The 20,161-nt window shown below is 52.4% G+C and overlaps 1 protein-coding gene and 2 non-coding genes across 3 annotated transcripts in view; 1 reads left to right on the forward strand and 2 right to left on the reverse strand.

Moving 5' to 3' along the window:
- Nucleotides 1–20,161, forward strand: part of LOC142076355 (uncharacterized) — an 801,642-nt gene that overhangs the window by 456,997 nt on the left and 324,484 nt on the right. The gene's annotated exons all lie outside the window — the stretch shown is intronic.
- Nucleotides 547–619, reverse strand: TRNAF-GAA (transfer RNA phenylalanine (anticodon GAA)). The gene has a single exon. It is a non-coding gene; the product is annotated as a tRNA-Phe (tRNA).
- TRNAF-GAA (transfer RNA phenylalanine (anticodon GAA)) lies at nucleotides 13,908–13,980 on the reverse strand. Its single transcript has one exon. It is a non-coding gene; the product is annotated as a tRNA-Phe (tRNA).

A 20,161-nucleotide genomic window follows, 5' to 3' on the forward strand; every position in this document is an offset into this window, starting at 1 on the left:
AGCGTGTGACTAAACCACGCTGGCGCCCATGCACCACAGTGAATTGTCCTCAGCACGGTTTTGTCAACTGTCCTGGGCACATCAGAAGTCTCATTGCGACACACCTCCGGAGGAAGGATGTTCCCATTCAGGCCTCAGCTCCAGGCAGTGCCTCTCCCTGGGAATGGGGGGACGGTGGCCTCTGGTCTGGGAACTGAGGACCAGGTGAAGGAGGTGTGTGAGGAGGGGAGCAGTCTGTGCACCATTGAGAATGACAAAGAGCAGACAGACAGGGTCTTTGCAGAGGTCCTGCAGAGGAGAGGTCCCAACCCCTGTGGAGCAAGGAAGGAGGGACAGCTGGAGACCACCCCAAAGGAGCACTGCATGGAGAGTCCTGCCCAGGGGTGGCTGGCGACTTGTGGTGCTGGAGGAAGGCTCCTTCTAAGCCGCAGAGCTGCAGTTACAGAGCAGGGACTGTGCTCTGGCAAGAGGTGAAGGAGCAAGCAGGGCTCGGGCAGGCTGGAAGAAGGCAGATGGGCTCTGCAAAAATCTAAGGGAGCAAATAATTGCTGAAGCCCGGGGTTGAACCAGGGACCTTTAGATCTTCAGTCTAACGCTCTCCCAGCTGAGCTACTTCAGCCCTGCCCCAGCAGCCCTTGCCCCGTGCCACCCGTGCCAGGCCACAGGCTGATGCTTACAAGGAGTGCTCTTCAGGGAGGTTCCCAGGGAAAAGCTGGGCCCGGCCACAGGCAGAGGGGACCTGGCTCCTCCCTGCCTCCAGGTGGGCCAGGTGGGCTCCAGGTTTGGTGGAGACCAGCTTACACTGGGCATGCCAAGATGTGTGTGGCCTCCTACAAATGTGACAGCAGTGAAGGTAAATGGGCAGACCAGGCATGTGCAACTGCAAAGGCTGAGGATCGACAAAGCGTGGGGCTGGTGGAAGACCTTATCTCCTTCCCCATGGAACGCCTCCCCCCACCCTTTTCCCCTTGGCTGAACTTCACTCCTTTGTTCCCAACTTTTCTGCCTCCTCCTCCCTGAGCAGCGCAGGGGGATGGGGAATGGGGGTTGGGGTCAGTCCATAACAGTTCCTCTCTGCTGCTCCTTCCTTCTAACACTTTTCCCATAGGGTCCCTCCTACGGGCTACAGTCCTTCGAGATAAACCTGCTCCAGCATGGGCTCTCCTCAAGCCACCATTCTTTCAGGAAATATCCAACATCTCCAGTGTTGGGTCCTCCACAGACTGCAGGGTTTACCTCCTCCACTGTGGTCTTCTCCATGGGCTGCAGGGAAATACCTACTCTACTGTGGTCTTCTCCATGGGTTGCAGGGCACTATCTGCTCTGGCACCTGAGGCACCTCCTCTCCCTCCTTCTTCACCAACCTTGGTGTTTGCAGGGCTGTTTCTCACACTTTTTTTCCCTCGCTCCTCTCCCACTCTAGCAGTTGTGTCCTTTCTTAAACACGCTTTCACAGAGGTTCCACCACCTTTGTTGATGGGCTCAGTGTTTGGCCAGTGGTGGGTGCGTTTTGGAGCCGGCTGGAACCAGCTCTGTCTGGTATGGAGGCAGCCCCTGGTCTCTTCTCACAGAGGCCACCCCTGCAGCCCCCCGCTACCAAAACCTGGACATGGACACCAATACACAGTGTAAATCTTTGCCTTGCTGAATGACGTCCCCTGCTCTTCCCTCCTCAATAAATACAATTCACTCACTGGGGAGGAAGGGAGAGAACAGAGAGGACCTTGATGCTGTGCAAACATGGTTCAGCAATAGCTACAGCATTGTGTGTTGTCAACTCTGTTTTCATAACAAATCCCAAACTTAGCACCATACGGGCTGCTATGTAGAAAATTAACTCCATCCCAGCCAAAACCAGTACCGTGTGCCTGGAAATAGTTTCCAGGATTACTGCTCTATCACCTTCCCAGGGAGAGAGGTGACTGGCCTGTAATTCCCCAGCTCCTCCTTCTAGCCCTTCTTGAAGATAGGAGTGACATTTGATTTCTTCCAGTCTTCAGAGGGCTGTGTGCACACCTACACGGAGGCAAGAGGAATCCCACCACCTGTGGGTTTGTGGCAGGTGTGGGAGGGAGCTGAGCTCCTGTGACGGATGCACTCGACTCCTTGACCAAACTAGCGGTATTTGGTTCAGGCTCCAAAGGAACTTAAGGCCTAGGTATAACCAGGCCAAGAACCTCTCTACTTCCAATCGGTTCCCTGCAAACCCACACAGGAACAGAGTGACCTGGTGAGCATCGATACATATGGGCTTGGAAACTGGAACACCGACCGTGCGATTAGCACATGAATAGCAGGTGGTTTCTCCAAGATTCATTTATCAAGGAACAAAGAAAGTTGTGGGTACAGGAGTCTTATGCTTACCTTTCCCATTGCATGTAATTGGACTACGAGCCAGGCACTTTATTCCATAAATATGACAGCCTAAGTGAGCCGCCTTTGAGCTCTCCCTGCTAAGCAGTGTCTAATATAGACATCTCCATAGTCTCCCCTAACTTACTGTGTTTTCCTCCTTGAAGAGTGGCCCATGCCCAGGAGCAGCAAATGTCCAACGGCAGCTCCATCACTGAGTTCCTCCTCCTGGCGTTCACAGACACCCGGGAGCTGCAGCTCTTGCACTTCTGGCTCTTCCTGGGCATCTACCTGGCTGCCCTCCTGGTCAACGGCCTCATCATCACAGCCATAGCCTTTCTGCCTTGCCAGTGTCCTCGGCCATCTCCACCTCAGGCTGTCCTACTGTCGTGGTTTAATCTGGCACGCAGGCAAATACCACGCAGCCGCTCACTCACTCCCCCCGCCCCCACCAGTGGGATGGGGAGAGAATCGGAAGGGTAAGAGTGAGAAAAACTTGTGGGTTGAGATAAAGACAGTTTAATAGAACAGAAAAGGGAAAATAATAATAATAATAATAATGATAGAATATACAAAATGAGTGATGCACAATGCAATTGCTCACCACCCGTGCTGACCGATAACCAAGTAGCACTCGGTACTTCCTGGATGACGCCTACCGTTCGTATACTGAGCATGACGTCACATGGTATGGAATACCCCATTAGCCAGCTGGGCTGGCTGTCCTGATTATGTTCCCTCCCATCTTGTGTACCTAGCCCAGTAGTAGGCACGGGAGCTGTCCTTGGAGTAGGAGGGTACTTAGCAACAATTGAAAACATCTCTGTGTTATCAACATTCTTCTCATACTAAATTCAAAACACAGCACTAGGAAGAAATTTAACCCTATTCCAGCCAAAACCAGGACACCTACGCTACCCCATACCTCATTTGTTTCTCTGCAGGCTGTAGACACCCATCTCATTTTCCCGCCTTGCCTTTACCCTGTCATGTCCCTCCCTGTACTTAATGTCTCTTCTTGAAACACAAAGCCATGTGTTTCAAGACCCCTGCTGGGTGATCTGTTGCACCACAGCACTACCCTTTGAGTGACATTTCTTTCTTCTTGTGACCAGGATAGACATCCCAAGATGAACTTTGTAGCTTTGTCCTGCTTTATTCCACTACAGGGAAACTCTCCGTCATCTCTGACACCACTCGTCAAGCATCACAGGCTATTGCTAGAGTGCCCTGAGCTCCCACGTCATGAGGCTAAAGGAGTCAAGGTCACTCAGTCTCTGCACACAGGTCACATGGTTCAGGCCCTGAACCCCATCTTGGCAGACCTCCTCTGGACCCTCTCCAGTTCCTCGCCGCTCTTCCAGAAAAAGGAGCCCCACACCAGAGCAGACACTATTCCAGATTTGATCACAACCATGCTGAATCAAGGGAGGGAGGTAACTCCCCTTGTCCGAGTGGCCATGCTCCTTCTAATGCAGCCCCCTGTGCAGCTGATCTTATTCATGGTGAGCATGCTCCACTGGCTCCCATGGCATCTCTTCTAGAGACCATGGCCTTCTCCTCAGGGTCACTCCTCAGGCAGTCAGGTCCCAGCTTGCCCTGATGCACGGGGTTATTCTGCCTCTGATGCAGGACTGGGCACTTCTCCTTGAAAAACTTGGTGAGGTTTTTGTTGGCCAAATCCCAGAGTTTCTCAAGGTCCCCATGGACTGAAGCTTCATTGTGTCCACTGTCAATATGTGTGTGTAGGTGGCTCACCCTGCCCAGTGATGCCTCTAACAAGATGACAGCACAGGGAATTGCAGGACATGACAGATAATAAAAGGACATACTAGTTTAATGGGCTTGCTGACCAAGGCAGGTATTCCCTTGGCAGCCATGCCAGAAACACCTGAGGGCACAAGGCAAGCAAAGCCAGGGCCAGTGGGTAGAGGGAAAACAGGTGGGCTGTTTGTGTGGGAGGATTTGAGGAAGAGCAAAGGGAAGAACTTGAGAGGGGGAAGAGGGAAAGAAAAAATAGGAGGTCAAGCAAAGGGTCAGATGAGGACTGCTTGGGGGGCACCCGTCAAGCAGCCCTGAATCTGAGCAGGGAAATCAGCCTGGCTGGGTACCCTTCCGATGTGCCTGTACAGTAATGCACACTCTGTGGGGAGCAAACAGAAGGAGTCTGTAGGGAGTTCATGAGCTGCAGTCCCATGGGGATAACAGAGACGTGGTCAGATAGCTCACACCACTGGAGTGTGGCCATGGATAGAAGCAGCCTCTTCAGGAAGGACGGGGCAGGTCAGTGAGGAGGAGGAGTTGCCTTGTATGTGAAGGAGCAGCAGGACTGCATGGAGCTCTGCCTAGTGACAGATGATGAGCCAGATGGGAGCTGATGGGTCGGGATTAATGGACAGACCAACACAGGTGACGTTGTAGTCGATGTCTGCTACAGACCAACCATATTAGGAAGAAGAAGCAGATGAGGCTTCTTCAGGCAACTGGAAGAAGCTTCACATTCACAGGCCCTGGCCCTCATTTTGGACTTTAGGCACTCAGACATCTGCCTGAGGGGCAGCACAGTAGAGCACAAGACACACAGGAGTTTCTGGAGGGCACCAATAACCTCCTGAACATTCAGAGAAGGTGTTAGGAGTGCCTACCTCAAGTTCAATCTGGAAATTCAATCTGGACATGAAGGGCATTCGACAACAATGCCAGCAGCAAGAGGAAGGCTAGGGAAATGTGAGCCTGCTGCTAGGTGGGGCAGGGACCCTGCTGAGAGAGAACACAGGAAGCACCAAGGTACTCAATGTCTTCTTCATCTCTGTCTTTACTGGTGACACCAGCCTTCAGAAATCCCAGGCCCCTAAGAGGGAAAGTCTGGAGCGAGGTAGCTTTACCCTTGCTGCAGGAGTCACAGGTTAGGGAACATGTTAAAAAAAAAGGACATACATAAATCCATGGGATCTGAGGGGATGCACTCATAAGCACTGAGGGAGCTGGCTGATGTCATTGTAAGGCCACTTGAAATCATCTTTGAAAGGTCAGGGTGATTGGGAGAGGTTCCTGAGGGCTGGAAAAAAGCAAGTGTCCCTCCTACCTTGAAGAAGGGCACAAAGGTGGATCTGGGGAGCTTTACCCTGTCTCCCATAGGAGAGGCGGTAGACAAGCTGAGCATGTATGGACTAGATAAGTGGAAAATGAGGTAGATTGAAAACTGACTGAATGGTTGAAACAGCACAAAGTCCAGCTGGAGGACACTCACCAGTGGTGTAGTCCAGAGGTTGATACTGGGTCCCATTCCATGTAAGCTTTCATTAAGGTCCTGGAGGATGGGACCAAGGGCATCCTGAGCAACTTTGTGGGTGATAGAAACCTGAGACGGTCATCATCTGTCACTTGGCACCTCCGCAGACAATTGGTGCCAAGTGGGTCACATCTCTAGGGCCATGGGCAAGCCTTTTCTGGATTTTGTGTTCCCTTCCACCCTATACATCCTTTTTCCCAGATCTCCTCTGGCTTCCTTCCTTGTCTTACGGCATGAGGGCCTCTGATGCTTGGCTCAGGTGTAAGAACCACACTGCACATAGGAAGGTCTGGTGGGATTAACTCCACCCATGGTGTGGCTGCACCCTAAGCCTCTCTAGCTCAGAAGGGAGCAGGGGGAGAAGGTTTCACGTAAGCACCATAGATAAAGACAGAGAGAATGTGACTCTTTAAAGAAAGCTTCGCTCTCAAACTGTTGGTGGATAGGGTTCAGCTCCAGTTTTGCATCCCTCAAGTCTACACAGAGATTTTCTGATTTGATATGAGGAGGGTGTTCCATGGCCAAATGTCTAGGGCCATTCAGAAAGCCCTGAGATATCCAAGGCATCTTCTCAGCACTGGCAAATAGGACCCAGTAAATGTGGGAAACATCACACTCTTCTGGAGGACCTCATAGCATGCCACCAACACTGAAAGTGCTTTCAGCATCCTCTGTTTGGGCTACAGAAGGCCAACAACAACATCACCCCCCATCAACCACACATGTGCTCAACACAGGCAGTGCATCCAACAACCAATTCATCTCAGGTTAAAGTAAACATTACCATTGGCTCAGTTTTCCATGCCAAGGAGCACAGAAAGACCAAGGTTCTCAGTGCCCCATTTTCTTCAGCTTTCCCTGGCCATGTTTGTCCTCAACATCACATAGAATCATAGAATCATAGAACAGTTTGGGTTGGAAAGGACCTTTGCAGGTCAGGGAGGGTCTCCTTATCCCTTTTGTATTAGACATAAACTGTTGTCCAAGTCTGAGACTAAGATTGGATCCAGCCGGGTCTTCTCTGAACCTCGTGACTCAACGGGAGGGTCTCCCTTACCCTTTTTTGTCCTCGGTCTCTGTATAAATCATGCCAACTCAATTCTGACATGATTTTCCCTGTGTATGCTTAGTCCATGTAATAAGTAATAGCGTGAACCTTGCCATCACACTCTTTTAAGTCACGCTTTTATAAATTTCTATTAAAATCACTTTTTGCTGATACCTTTGCCAGTGATTCTTTAAGCGGCCTCAAAACCACTCATTCGTGATAGATGGAGATTCCTTTTAGCCCTCATTTTGTTGCTACTGTATTTATAGAAACATTTTTTATTGTCGTTCACACTAGTAGGCAGATTAAGTTCTAGATGGGCTTTGGCCCTTCTAATTTTCTCCCTGCATAAACTCACAACATCCTTGTAGTCCTCCTGAGTTGCCTGCCCCTTCTTCCAAAGGTCATAAACTCTCTTTTTTTGCCTGAGTTCCAATCAAAGCTCTCTGTTCAGCCAGGTTTGTCTTCTTCCCTGCTGGCTCATCTTTCAGCACATGGGCATGGCCTGCTCCTGCACCTTTAAGATTTCCTTCTTGAAGGATGTCCGGCCTTCCTGGACTGCTTTGCCCTTCACGACTGCCTCCCAAGGAACTCTCTCAACCAGGCTCCTAAACAGGCCAAAGTCTGCCCTCTGGAAATCCAAGGGAGCAGTTCTGCTCATCCCCATCCTTACTTCTCCAGGAATCAAAAACCCTATCATTTCATGATGGCTATGTCCAAGACGGCCTCCAACCATCACATCACCCACAAGTCCTTCTGTGTTTGCAAACAACAGGTCCAGCAGGGCACCTTCCCTAGTTGGCACACTCACCAGCTGTGTCAGGAAATTATCTTCCACACACTCCAGGAACCTCCTAGACTGTTTCCTCTCTACTGTATTGTATTTCAGCAGACATCTGGTAAGTTGAAGTCCCCCACAAGAACAAGGGCTAGCGATTGTGAGACCTCTCCCAGCTGCTTATAGAATATTTCACCTGCCTCTTCATCCTGGTTGGGTGGTTGATAACAGAGTCCCACCGTGATATCTGCCTTGTTGGCCTTCCCCCTGATTCTTACTCATAAACACCCAACCTTATCATCACCATAATCAAGCTCTAGACAGTCCAAACACTCCCTAACATACAGGGCTACTCCGCCACCTCTCCTTCCTTGCCTATCCCTTCTGAAGAATTTACAGCCATCCATTGCAGCACTCCAGTTGTGTGAGTCATCCCACCATGTTTCCGTGATTGCAACTATAGCATAGTTTTCCAGCTGCACAATGGCTTCCAACTCCTCCTGTTTGTTGCCCATGCTGTGTGCATTGGTGTAGATGCACTTCAAATGGGCTATTGATCCTGCCACCTTTTTGGGGGAGAAGTCCTAATTCCTACGTGACTGTTCTCAGGCATTTCCATGGTTTCCAACACATCAATAACCCTTGCGCCTTTACTGACACATGGATCTCCATCCCCTACCTGCTGAGACGGCAGACCGAAGGACCTTGCTAGCACACCATCCCTCAAATATTGGCATGCCACCCCCAGGCTTATCTCTAGCGAGCCTGGTTTTATCCCCTTCCCCCTTCAAATCTAGTTTAAAGCTCTTTCAATGAGTCCTGCTAACTCCTGCACAAAGATCCTTTTCCCCCTTTGACACAGGTGTATTCCATCTGTGGCCAGCAGGCCTGGTGTCGTATAGACTGACCCATGATCAAAAACCCAAAATTCTGCCGGTAACACCAGGCTTGGAGCCAGGTATTGATCTGCTGCCTCTTCCTGTTTCTTCCTTCATCATTCCCTGCAACTGGAAGGATAGAGGAGAACAGTACTTGTGCTCCTGATCCCTCAGTTGTCCCAAGGCCCTGAAGTCTCTCTTGATTGCCTTCGGGCTTCTTGTTGCAACTTCATCGCTGCCTGCCTGAAAAATCAATAATGGATAATAATCTGAGGGCCGTACCAGGGTAGGAAGCTTTCTCTTCACATCTTTAACCCTGGCCCCAGGGAGGCAGCAGACTTCCCACAGAAGTGGGTCAGGTCGGCATACCGGGCCTTCTGTTCCCCTCAGGAGAGAGTCTTCTATGACAATGACCCATCTTTTTGTCTTTATGGAAGTGGTTTGGACGCATTGCGTAGGCCGACTTAACCTGGCGATACCTCCAACCTACATGAACCATCATGCTCGTTATTGTTCAGTTCCACTTGCAGAGCCTCATACCTATTCTGCAAGGGCACCTGGGAAGGTGGGGAGACGCGGCTGTTGCGCTGGGCAGGAACTTGTCGCCATTGCCCCCTATCTCTTAAGTCACCGTCTTCAGCCAGGCAGGGAGAGTTTAGGGAATCCTCCGTACCATGCGTCCTGTCTGCCTGTTGGGCCTCTCCCAGGGAAGGCAGGGTGCGATTCCAGTAGGAATCCCACAGGTGTGCTCATTACTGCTGTCCGATAATGGCATAAGAGTAGGGCACACCCTAACACCTGGGCGGCAGCGTGTTCCCACTGGAACTCTGTCTGGAAAGCTGCGTCAGGTGTGGTGGGTGCAGAGCTTAGAGTGGACACAGCCTTCTGCTGAGTGGATACCATTGCTCCCTGGTTGAGCCGGCAGAGCTTCAGCGCCCTTCCCGCACACCTTTCCACGTGAACTGCCACGCAAACTGGCACACCACACCCTTGCTGACGCACCATGCCCTGTTTGCCCGCTCTGTTTGCAGTGCTCCTGGTCGCTAGCACTCCCCAGGGGCTTCTTTTATACATGTGGCGGGGGTTGGCCACTGTTGCTCCTGGTCCCGCCCAGGTCGTGTGAGGTGCACGCTCCTGGCGGGTCTCTTGGCTCCCACTGAGGTTCCCCTGGTTTAGGAAACTCCCCTGTACGCCGCCCTAGAGCGCTTTGCTGCGGATCATGCCAGCACCGGAGCTGCTCTCCTCAGCAACTGAGCCCTAAGAAGTGAGCCCAGAAGTGAGTCCCAAGGTGGCTGTCATGCCCTGAAGACCCCAGCCAGCCCCAGGGGGATCATGGCCCATGGATCACCTCCCATGGTGGTTAGGAGGCAGCTTGGTTCCCTACTGCCCTGGCACAGGGTGCAGACTCACTTGCTGGGGTACGCGGGGCTGAGATTGCCCCTTCACTGGCTCTGCCAGGACCCCAGTCTCCATGGACTGTTCCCACTGCCCTGGGCCCTTGCAGACCCAGCACTCCTGTCACAGCCCCAGAGCTGCCTTCTTCTTGGGCAAGCACTGTGTCCTGGTTTCAGCTGGGATAGAGTTAATTTTCTTCCTAGTAGCTGGTATAGTGCTGTGTTTTGGATTTAGTATGAGAATAATGTTGATAACACAGTGATGTTTTAGTTGTTGCTAAGTCTGAGTCAAGGACTTTTCAGCTTCCCATGCTCGGCTAGGTGCACAAGAAGCTGGGAGGGGGCATAGTGAGGACAGCTAACCCAACTGGCCAAAGGGGTATTCCATACCATATGACGTCATGCTCAGCATATAAAGCTGGGGGAAGAAGAAGGAAGGGGGGACGTTCGGAGTGATGGCGTTTGTCTTCACAAGTCACCGTTACGCATGATGGAGCCCTGCTTTCGTGGGGACGGCTGAACACCTGCCTGCCGATGGGAAGGAGTGAATGAATTCCTTGTTTCGCTTTGCTTGCGCGCGCAGCTTTTGCTTTACCTATTAAACTGCCTTTACCTCAACCCACGAGTTTTCTCACTTTTACCCTTCTGATTCTCTCCCCCATCTCATTGTGGGGGGAGTGAGCGAGCGGCTGTGTGGTGCTAAGTTGCCAGCTGGGGTTAAACCACGACAGGCCCCATGGCAGCCCTGGGAACCGCCTCCTCCTGCTGTGCTCCAGCCACAACCCTGCCCTCCTGCTGCCTCGCCACGGGTGTCAGTGTGGGTTTGTGTCGGGGCAGTACCTGTGTGCAGCTGCGGGGGGCATGGGAGCAGGGCCCATGGGGGGACCTTTCTCTCAGCATTGTGGGAGGCAGAGGAAGGAGAGGCCAGAGAGACAGAGGAAGGATCCCCACGAGACGTGGACTGGTGCCCAAAGCCAGCCCCTGGCCTGGAGAAGGGCCTGTCTGGGAGGATGCTGGCGTGGGCACATTTCCATGGCAGAGGGTATTTTGTGTCCCTCCCTTAAAGCAGGCACTGCTGGGAGCTGAGCCAGGGTCCCTCTCCCTCGGCTGGGGCTTTCACCTTCCCCAGCTCCCACGGGCAGAGAAACCTCTCACGCAGGAGCCAGGCGGGGAGAAGGGTTTGACACTTGGGCAGGAACCTGGAGCCCGAATGGCCCTCCCTGCTCCCTCTGGTGGGCCTCCGCACCCCTCCACCTCTTCCCTGATGGGCTTCTCTGCTGCAGGCTGGAAGTACCAGAGTAAGGGAGAAATATCACACCTGTGGGAGGGCAGAGATGGTGGGGAGGTGGCATGGGACAGACACTGGGCTCTTCTCTGCAGTGCCTGCCTGGGGTGGCTTGAGTTCTGCAGGTCAGTGTCCGTATTGGTGTCCACCATCCTGTGTTCAGAAGATACCCCAGCCCCGTCCTGCTTTGCTTCACTTTTATATCTTATTTCTCTGAATTTGGGCTCACTGTTCTCAGGGGCTGGGCACTCTGCAGTGAAAGGCCATGTCTCACACCCCATTTTGCTTGCAGGTGGTTTTGGTGGATGAACAGCTGAGGCACCATCTCCTGGCCCTCCCCGCCTGTGTACAGCTGTGGACAGGTTTGTGCCTCCCTGTTCCCACTGACATGGGGTGGATGGAGACACCAAATCCCCCAGGAACAAGAGGTGGGTGACCAGTCCCACCTCTGCAGGACTGTGCCTGACCTCAGCGGCTTTGGGTTCCCTGAGCTGAGGCTCTGCTCAAGCCAGCAGTGATGGCAGAGGGAAAAGGACCTGGAGACAGGGTCAGGGTATGAAATGTCACTCCTCCAGCTCAGACACTTCTACCTGCTGGCACAGAGGGGTGCTTCCCATGAGGTATGGGATTTCCACCTGGAGACAGGACAATCTCACACCTTTATCCCTGGAAAGCCACGAGGACAGTGTGGCCCAGGTCCCAAAGGGCACCTGGGCTGGACCAGCACTCTCACACCACATCTCTCGCTGAAGCCAGAAAGGATTGCCAGCACCACAGTGTGCTACTGATGTCTATCCCTTCCCTCAGGGCCACCCTTCATCTCCGCACAGGGGCTCTGCTGCCAAGCAGGGCCCCTGGTTGGTGTGTGCGGTGGGTCTGTGGTGCAGGGCAGTGACCTGAGCTCAGGTCAGCACAGCTGCCTGCCTTTCCTCTGGGAGGGGACCCAGCAGAGGCAGCACACACAGCCTCCTCACCCCAGAGCTAGGCCCTGGGAGGGAAGGGCAGGTCCACAGTGTCTGGAGAGCACCTGTGCTCCAACTCCAGCTTGTACCTACCTGAAGCTGGGCAGTCAGGGAAAAAGACCCTTGGAGATTCCAGGGATTGAACCCAGGACCTCCCACATGCGAAGCAGATGCTCTACCATGGAGCTACATTCCCTTGACACCTGCCAGCAGGAGAGACACTCTCATCCCATGACATGTCTATGACAAGCACAGCCCTGTTGTCCCCTGGGTGCCCAGGGACCCCCTGCAGAAAATAGCACTTCAATCCTCCTAAGATGGGGCAAGTCAGTACTACCTCTCCACCAGGGCCTGATCCTGGCACAGGGCTGCACTGCAGAGCCCTGCCACTTCAACGTCCCTGCAGGGCAATGGCACAGGAGGAAGCTCGTGCTGTAGGCACTGCTCCCACCTCTGACCCACGTTGGAGTTGGTGGAGAGGAGAAAGCCCTTGAGCCTCCTCTGCCACCCAGGGCAACACTCCTCTGTGCCACACCCATCCCCAGCTCCACAGCAGGAGCAGAGCAACAGGGTGAGGGAAATGCCCTCCCTGGGTGAGGTGCCCCCAGGCTCTGATGGCACCCCAGGGGGTGCAGCGGGGGGATGTCTTGGGTCACAGCCATCCCTGTGCTGCTGATGGGCGAACAGGGTTCCGAAGCAGTAAGAGGTTGCAAGAGGGGAGCTCAGTAGCTTGTTGGAGCTCATGAGCAAGTCTTTCTTCCTCTGGGCAGGGACTGATGGCTGTGAGGGGCTGCAGTTGGGCTGGACAGTGCAATCTAGTGGGTGAGCAGGTTTGGGTAAGGAAATTAGGGACACTTGAGACGCTAGTGCTGTGGGCCCTGGGTCTGGTGCTGAGGGGATGGAGAACACAGAAGCGTGTGCAATGCCAGGACATGCAGAGGAAGGTAAATTTGAAGAGTTAAAGTGACATCCAGTGATTGAGCTGGGGCTGTTGTGAAGACACCAGTGTAGGTGGAAGTTGGTGATCTTCCACGCTAGACTCCAGGGGAACCACTGCTGGCATCCAAACCTCCAAGGCTGGGACTGCACAACCTCTCAGGACAACCTCTTCCAGTGTGTAAATGACCGCATGGTTATAACCTCATGGACCTCATGGTCCTCATCTTCCGCCTGAACATTCTTTCCACTTTTGTCCTTGCAGCAGGGAGGAACTGATACAGAGGGATGTCCACATGGGGCCCCAGAGGGATCCCCCTGTGCTGTGTATCTCCCTGCTATGCCCAGAGAGGAGCACACAGGTATTTCATCAATCATTGCAGCAGGGGGGCAAAGGGGGCCAAGAAAATTTTCTCAGGATGGCGTGTGACTAAACAACACTGACGCCCATGCACTACAGTGGATGGTCCTCAGCACGGCATTGTCAACTGTCCTGGGCACATCAGAAGTCTCACTGCGACACACCTCCGGAGGAAGGATGTTCCCATTCAGGCCTCAGCTCCAGGCAGTGCTTCTCCCTGGGAATGGGGGGACGGTGGCCTCTGGTCTGGGAACTGAGGACCAGGTGAAGGAGGTGTGTGAGGAGGGGAGCAGTCTGTGCACCACTGAGAATGACAAAGAGCAGACAGACAGGGTCTTTGCAGAGGTCCTGCAGAGGAGAGGTCCCAACCCCTGTGGAGCAGGGAAGAGGGACAGCTGGAGACCACCCCAAAGGAGCACTGCATGGAGAGTCCTGCCCAGGGGTGGCTGGCGACTTGTGGTGCTGGAGGAAGGCTCCTTCTAAGCCGCAGATCTGCAGCTACAGAGCAGGGACTGTGCTCTGGCAAGAGGTGGCTCTGGCAAAAGGTGAAGGAGCAAGCAGGGCTTGGGCAGGCTGGAAGAAGACAGATAGACTCTGCAAAAATCTAAGGGAGAAAATCATTGCTGAAGCCCGGGGTTGAACCAGGGACCTTTAGATCTTCAGTCTAACGCTCTCCCAGCTGAGCTACTTCAGCCCTGCCCCAGCAGCCCATGTCTCAGTTCCACCCCTGCCAGGCCACGTGAGGAGAACTCCTCAGGGACACTCCCAGGGAAAAGCTGGGCCCGGCTGCAGGCAGAGGGGACCTGGCTCCTCCCTGCCTCCAAGGCCAGGTGGGCTCCAGCTGTGGGGTGGGTGCCAGCTTAAAGTGGGAGTGCCAAGATATGTGTTGGGCCTCTATTACAAAGGTGATGGCGGCAAAGGCAAGTGAGCAAGCCAGAAACATGTAACTGCAAAGTCTGAGGGTGGAAGGAGTGTGGGGCTGGTGGAAGACCTCTCTCACAGGGAAGAGAGGGCACAAGGAAGGCAGAGCTTGTGCTGGTGCCTTGGGCTTTTGCTTCATTCTTGCATGAGCAAGAGTGTTTTCTTCAATGTTTGGACATCATATTTAGGGAGAAAGAAGGCTTGAAAACCTCCAAGGATTGGGACTGCACAACCTCTCAGGACAACCTCTTCCAGTGTGTAAATGACCTCATTGTTATGACCTCATGGACCTCATGGTCCCCACCTTCCGCCTGAGCATTCTTTCAACTTTTGTCCCTTGCCTCTAATCTTCCCACCATGCAGCATGATGTAGAGCCTGGCTCCATCTTCTTTACTGCCTGATAGGTTTTGAAATGCTCCTACAAGGTTTCCTGAAGCTTTTTTGTCTCCATACTGAACAGTCTCTGTTCCCTCAGCCTTTCCTCAGCTGGAAAGTTCTCCAGCCCCCTGTGCACCCACGCACACCTGACTGTATTGGTGCCCCTTCACTGAATTTGCTCCAGTTGATCAATATCTTTCCTGTCCTGGGGACAGGAGGCACCAAACTCAGTGCAGTACTCTGCGTACGGTCTAGTGAGGACTGAATAGAGGGGGAGATCCCTCCCCCTTATCTCCTGGCCATGCTCCTGTTCATGCAGCCAGGATGCCGTTGGCCTTCTTGGCTGCCAGGGCTCACCACTGACTTACGTGTAGCTTGATGTTCACCACAACCCCCAGGGCATTTTCTGCTGAGCTGTGCCCCAGCCGGGGCTGTTGCCCAGGGATAGGCAACCCCAGCGGCAAGACTTGGCATTTCTCCTCTCTGAAATTTATTAGGTTCTCCCACTCTTCCAACCTGGCGAGGTTCCTCCAGAAGGCAGTCCTCCAGTGTATACACTTTGTGCCATCTGCAAACTCTGTCAGCATCTCCAGGACATTGATAACATCATTAAGTCCCAGGAGGGACCCCAATGCATCCAATCAGTCGTTTACTCACCTCTTTGCCCACCTATCAAGACTGTAGCTTCCTAGCTTCAATACAGGAGCACTGTGGTGGGTTGACCAAGATATAAAAGCAGGGACATCACTTCCTAATGACAGTCATGAGCAAAACAGACTGAACTTGTGGAAATTAACTTAATTTATTACCAATTCAAATAGATTTGGATAGTGAGAAGATAAATATTACAACAGCATCTCCCTTCTCCCCCTTTTTCCCAGGCTCAACTTCATTCCTTCATTGTTGACTCCTCTACCTCCTTTCCCCATGAGTACTAAAAGGGGGAATGGGGAATGGGGATTGTGGTTGTGAGGGGTTGACCTTGGCTGGATGCCAGATGCCCACCAAGCCACTCTATCACTCCCCCTCCTCAGCTGGACAGGGGAGAGAAAGCATAACAAAAGGCTCGTGGGTTGAGATAAGGACAGGGAGATCACTCAGCAATTACCGTCACAGGCAAAACAAACAACTCGGGGAAATTAATTTAATTTATTGCCAATCAAATCAGAGTAGGGTAATGAGAAATAAAACCAAATCTTAAAACACCTTCCGCCCACCCCTCCCTTCTTCCCAGGCTCAACTTAATCCTGATTTCTCTACCTCCTCCCCCTGAGTGGCACAGGGGGACGGGGAATGGGGGTTGCGGTCAGTTCATCACACGTTGTCTCTGCCACTCCTTCCTCCTCATGCTCTTTCCCTGCTCTAGCATGGGGTCCCTCCCATGGGAGACAATTGTCCACAAACTTCTCCAGCGTGGGTCCTTCCCATGGGCTGCAGTTCTTCATGAACTGCTCCAGTGTGGGTCCTTTCCACGTGTCCTTTCCATGAGGTGCAGTCCTTCAGGAACAGACCGCTCCAGTGCGCATCCCCCACTGGGTCACAGGTCCTGCCAGCAAACCTGCTCCAGCGTAGGATCTCACAGGGTCACAGCCTCCTTTGGGCACATGCACCTGCTCTAGCGTGGGGTCCTCTACGCACTGCAGGTGGATATGTGCTCCACTGTGAACCTCCATGGGCTGCAGGGGACAGCCTGCCTCACCATGGTCTTCACCACAGGCTGCAAGGGAATCTCTGGAGTGCCTCCTCCCCCTCCTTCTTCTCTGACCTTGGTGTCTGCAGGGTTGTTTCTCTCGCATATTCTCACTCCTCTCTTCCGGCTGCTGTTGCGCAGCTGGTTTTTTCCCCTTCTTAAATATGTTATCACAGAGGTCGCTGATTGGCTCAGCCTTGGCCAGCAGCAGGTCTATCTTGGAGCTGGCTGGCATTGGCTCTATCGGACATAGGGGAAGCTTCTGGCACCTTCTCGCAGAAGCCACCCCTGTAACCCACCCCTCACTACCGAAATCTTGCCATGCAAACCCAATACAGTGGTCGGTTCATAGCAGTTCACCTCTGCTGCTCCCTCCTCACACTTTTCTGTGATATCCTTCCCACAGGCCACAGTTCTTTCAGGAAATATCCAACTCCTCTGGCATTTGATCCTCCACAGGCTGCAGGGAAATACCTGCTCCACCATGGTCCTTCCATGGGCTGCAGGGGAATATCTTCTGCAGCATCTGGAGGTCCTCCTCCCCATCCTTCTTCACTGACCTTGGTGTTTGCAGGATTTTTTCTGACTTTTTTTTTCCTTACTCCTGTCCCACTCTGGTATTTGTGCCTTTTCTTAAATATGCTTTCATAGAGGTACCACCAGCTTTGCTGATGGGCTCAGCTTTTGCCAGCAGTAGGTCTCTTGCAGTGCTGGCTGGACTTGGCTGTGTCTGGCATGGGGCAACCCATTGCCTGTTCTCACAGGGGTTTCTGCCACCCCTCCGCTACCCAAAACATGGACACGGAAACCCATACAGAGCAAAATGCTTGGTCTTGCTAAATGACATCCCCTGCTCTTCCATCGTCAAGAAATCCAAACTACTCATTGGAGGGGAAGAGAGAGAAACAGAGAAGACCTTGACACTGTGCCAGCACTGCTCAGCAATAGCTAAAACATGGCTGTGTTATCAACACTGTTTTGGCCACCAATGCAAAGCACCGTATGAGCTACTATGAGGAAAATTAACCCCATCCCGACCAGACCCAGTACAATCTGCACCCTTATTCCATAGCATTTCTATCATGCTCAGGTCCCACACTGACTGATACACCTGAGTGTACACATTCAATATGCACACAATCACCCAATTCCTGTGTTGTTGCCTTTCTACACCCTACTCAAACCTTTCCGTTCATTCTCTTTCTTACTCCCAAAATCCCCTCTTACCAACACTTACAACTGGTACGACATACTTAAATCATCTTTACTTCCAACAGTCAGGTTCCTTGTGAGGATTGCCCTCTGTTGGTTCAAGTGGTGCCTGCTGCCTTGCTTCCTAGAACATACAACTCACATCATGGATAATTTTCCCCCCAGGTTAAATCTCCTTGAAGTACACATCAGATCTCCCATCCTTCCACATTACCCACCGAGTATACCCAGCTCCTTGAGTGAAGACAATCTCATAAATGGGCTTGTTTTTTCCTAGGGGAGGAGCAGCCCACACTGCCTTCCCCAGCCAACTCCCTGTGTGCACTATGGGGACCTTACCTCCTCCCACAGTATGTGCAGGCTTTGTTTGGGCAGGACCAGGAAGGTTAGCAGATCCTCTGGTGTTTACCAGCTGAATGGCTTCTGCTAAATTGATGACCTGTCCAATATGATGTGAAGCAGTGTCCCTGTGACTTTGGCCTGCTCTCTCAACATCCTTGGATGAAGTCCCTCCCATCTCATGGACTGGCAAGGGTTGAGTTTGTTCAAGTGACCCCTGACTTGATCCCCACCCACTGATGGTTGTTCTCCATTGGTTCTGCCTCAAGGCACAAGGGTCTGGGAGACCTTGCTGATGAAGACTCAGCCAAAGACAACATAGAGCATCTCAGACCTATTTACACCTGCTTTTGCTAAATTCTGCAGTGGCCCCACAGTGTCTTTGTTTCTTCTTTAACTCTAACTTCAGTAGTAACAGCCCATCCTAGTGCCATTGAATTCCCTTGAGCCCACTGAATACCCATGTGGGCCATTGCAGGAGGCTGGCCTTAAACACCAGCTGTACTGAGCCCTGCTCAGTGCTCAGTACTTGTGCTCTGCCCTTCAGTGCTCCTGCCCATAAGTCCCCAACTGAAAACCCCCAGAACAGGCCACAGTCTACCCCTCTGAGGTCTTGTGTCTGCACTGGTTACTATCCTTTTAACACTCTGTTCAGGAGCTGGGACCCACCCCTATTTCACGGTCACTACAACAGAGCCTGATGTTGCTTTTCACATCCCTGACCAGCTCTGCCATGTTTGCAAGTACCAGACCCAAGCGAGCACCACATTTGTTGGGCTACCTGGCAGCTGTGAGAAGAAGTTTTCCCAAAAACCTCCAGAAACCTCCAGCACTGTGTTCCCAATCCAGTGAATGTCAGGGTCATTAAAGTTCCCAGTAAGACCCAGTGTCATTGATCCGGAGAAATCTTCAGGTTTTTAAAGAAGACTTTGTCCACTTCTTAGCTCTGACTGTAGTTTCCTTACGTCCTGCCACAATATCACCCTAAATGGCCTCTCCTCTGACTCTCACCCACAAGCACTCAGCCAAGCTGTTGCCCATCCCATAGTGGAGGTCCATACTTCCCAGCAGCTCCATCAAACAGATGACGAGTGTCTCCTGAAGAGCCTGTATCCATCCTGCCCATCCCCTGAGTTGTGCAAGCTGTCCCACCACACCTCAGCAGTTATTCTGTCAATGTGGCACTTCTGTGATGGCACGCAGGGCTCCAGCTCCTCCTGTCTGTGCCCCAGGCTGACGGCATGGGCGCACATTTGGGCTGCAGCACCTCAGCTGTGACACTGGGGCCAACCTCACACTTGTCACAAAGAAAACTGGAACAAAATCCCAAGACCCCATATATGTAAAGGCTTTGCTTCATGGCAGAGATGTGCTCGGAATGGATTGCAGATGGCAACGTAAAAGATAGTATGATACGTAGATGATGAGAAAGATGACATGAGGTGCTCACAGAGTGAGCAAACCCTGCTCTCACCAAATCCAGGGGGTGGAAGGCCTGGGTTGTGCAGCCCTGGTAGGACAGCACGAGCTACTATAATCAATGGCGATCTAATAAATATAGGTGATGGAGAAGAGAAAGAGAGAAACTTAGCTCTCCCTGTGCAAAATAACTCCACTGGGACAGATGAATACCTCTATAGGCTGCCCTGTTCATACTGAGTAGAGACAAGTTTCAGTGTCCTAAATGTGGCCATCTGCTGTCATTTTAGTTTGCCAAAGGAATTTCCCAACAGCCTCCAAGATGAAGCCCCATACACTGACCGGTCCATAAGAATTGGTCCACTAGAGCCTGCAGTTTCCTGTACATACCTTGGGCCATCTGGCATGTCAAATGTCACCAGATATTTACACTTGAAGAACTCACTCCTGCCCTCCATCTCCATTAATTAGCAGGGGAGCTGAAACAAAGAGCTCACATGCATATGTCGATTTTTGCACACCTGAAGAGAGGCAAGAGGTATCCTACCTCCTGTGGGTTTGTGGCAGTCATGGAAGGGAGCTGAGACCCCTTCTAGCCCCAGGACAACAAACCCAGAATAAGATGCCTTGATTGCCTCAGCTGAATCTCTTCCCTCAGAAGTGGTAAAGGAGATCCCTCACTTTCACTATCTGGGTATTCTGCCTAATGATGGGACAAGGAGAACTTGTTCTGGAGCACAAGTCTGATGAGGAGCGGCTGAGGGAACTGGGGTTGTTTAGCCTGGAGAAGAGGAGGCTGAGGGGAGACCTCATCACGCTCTACAGCTACCTGAAAGGAGGTTGTAGCGAGGTGGGTGTTGGTCTCTTCTCCCAAGTAACTAGTGATAGGACGAGAGGAAATGGCCTCAAGTTGCG

The sequence above is a fragment of the Calonectris borealis genome, unplaced genomic scaffold (assembly GCF_964195595.1).
Source record: "Calonectris borealis unplaced genomic scaffold, bCalBor7.hap1.2 HAP1_SCAFFOLD_44, whole genome shotgun sequence".
Classification (NCBI taxonomy): domain Eukaryota; kingdom Metazoa; phylum Chordata; class Aves; order Procellariiformes; family Procellariidae; genus Calonectris; species Calonectris borealis.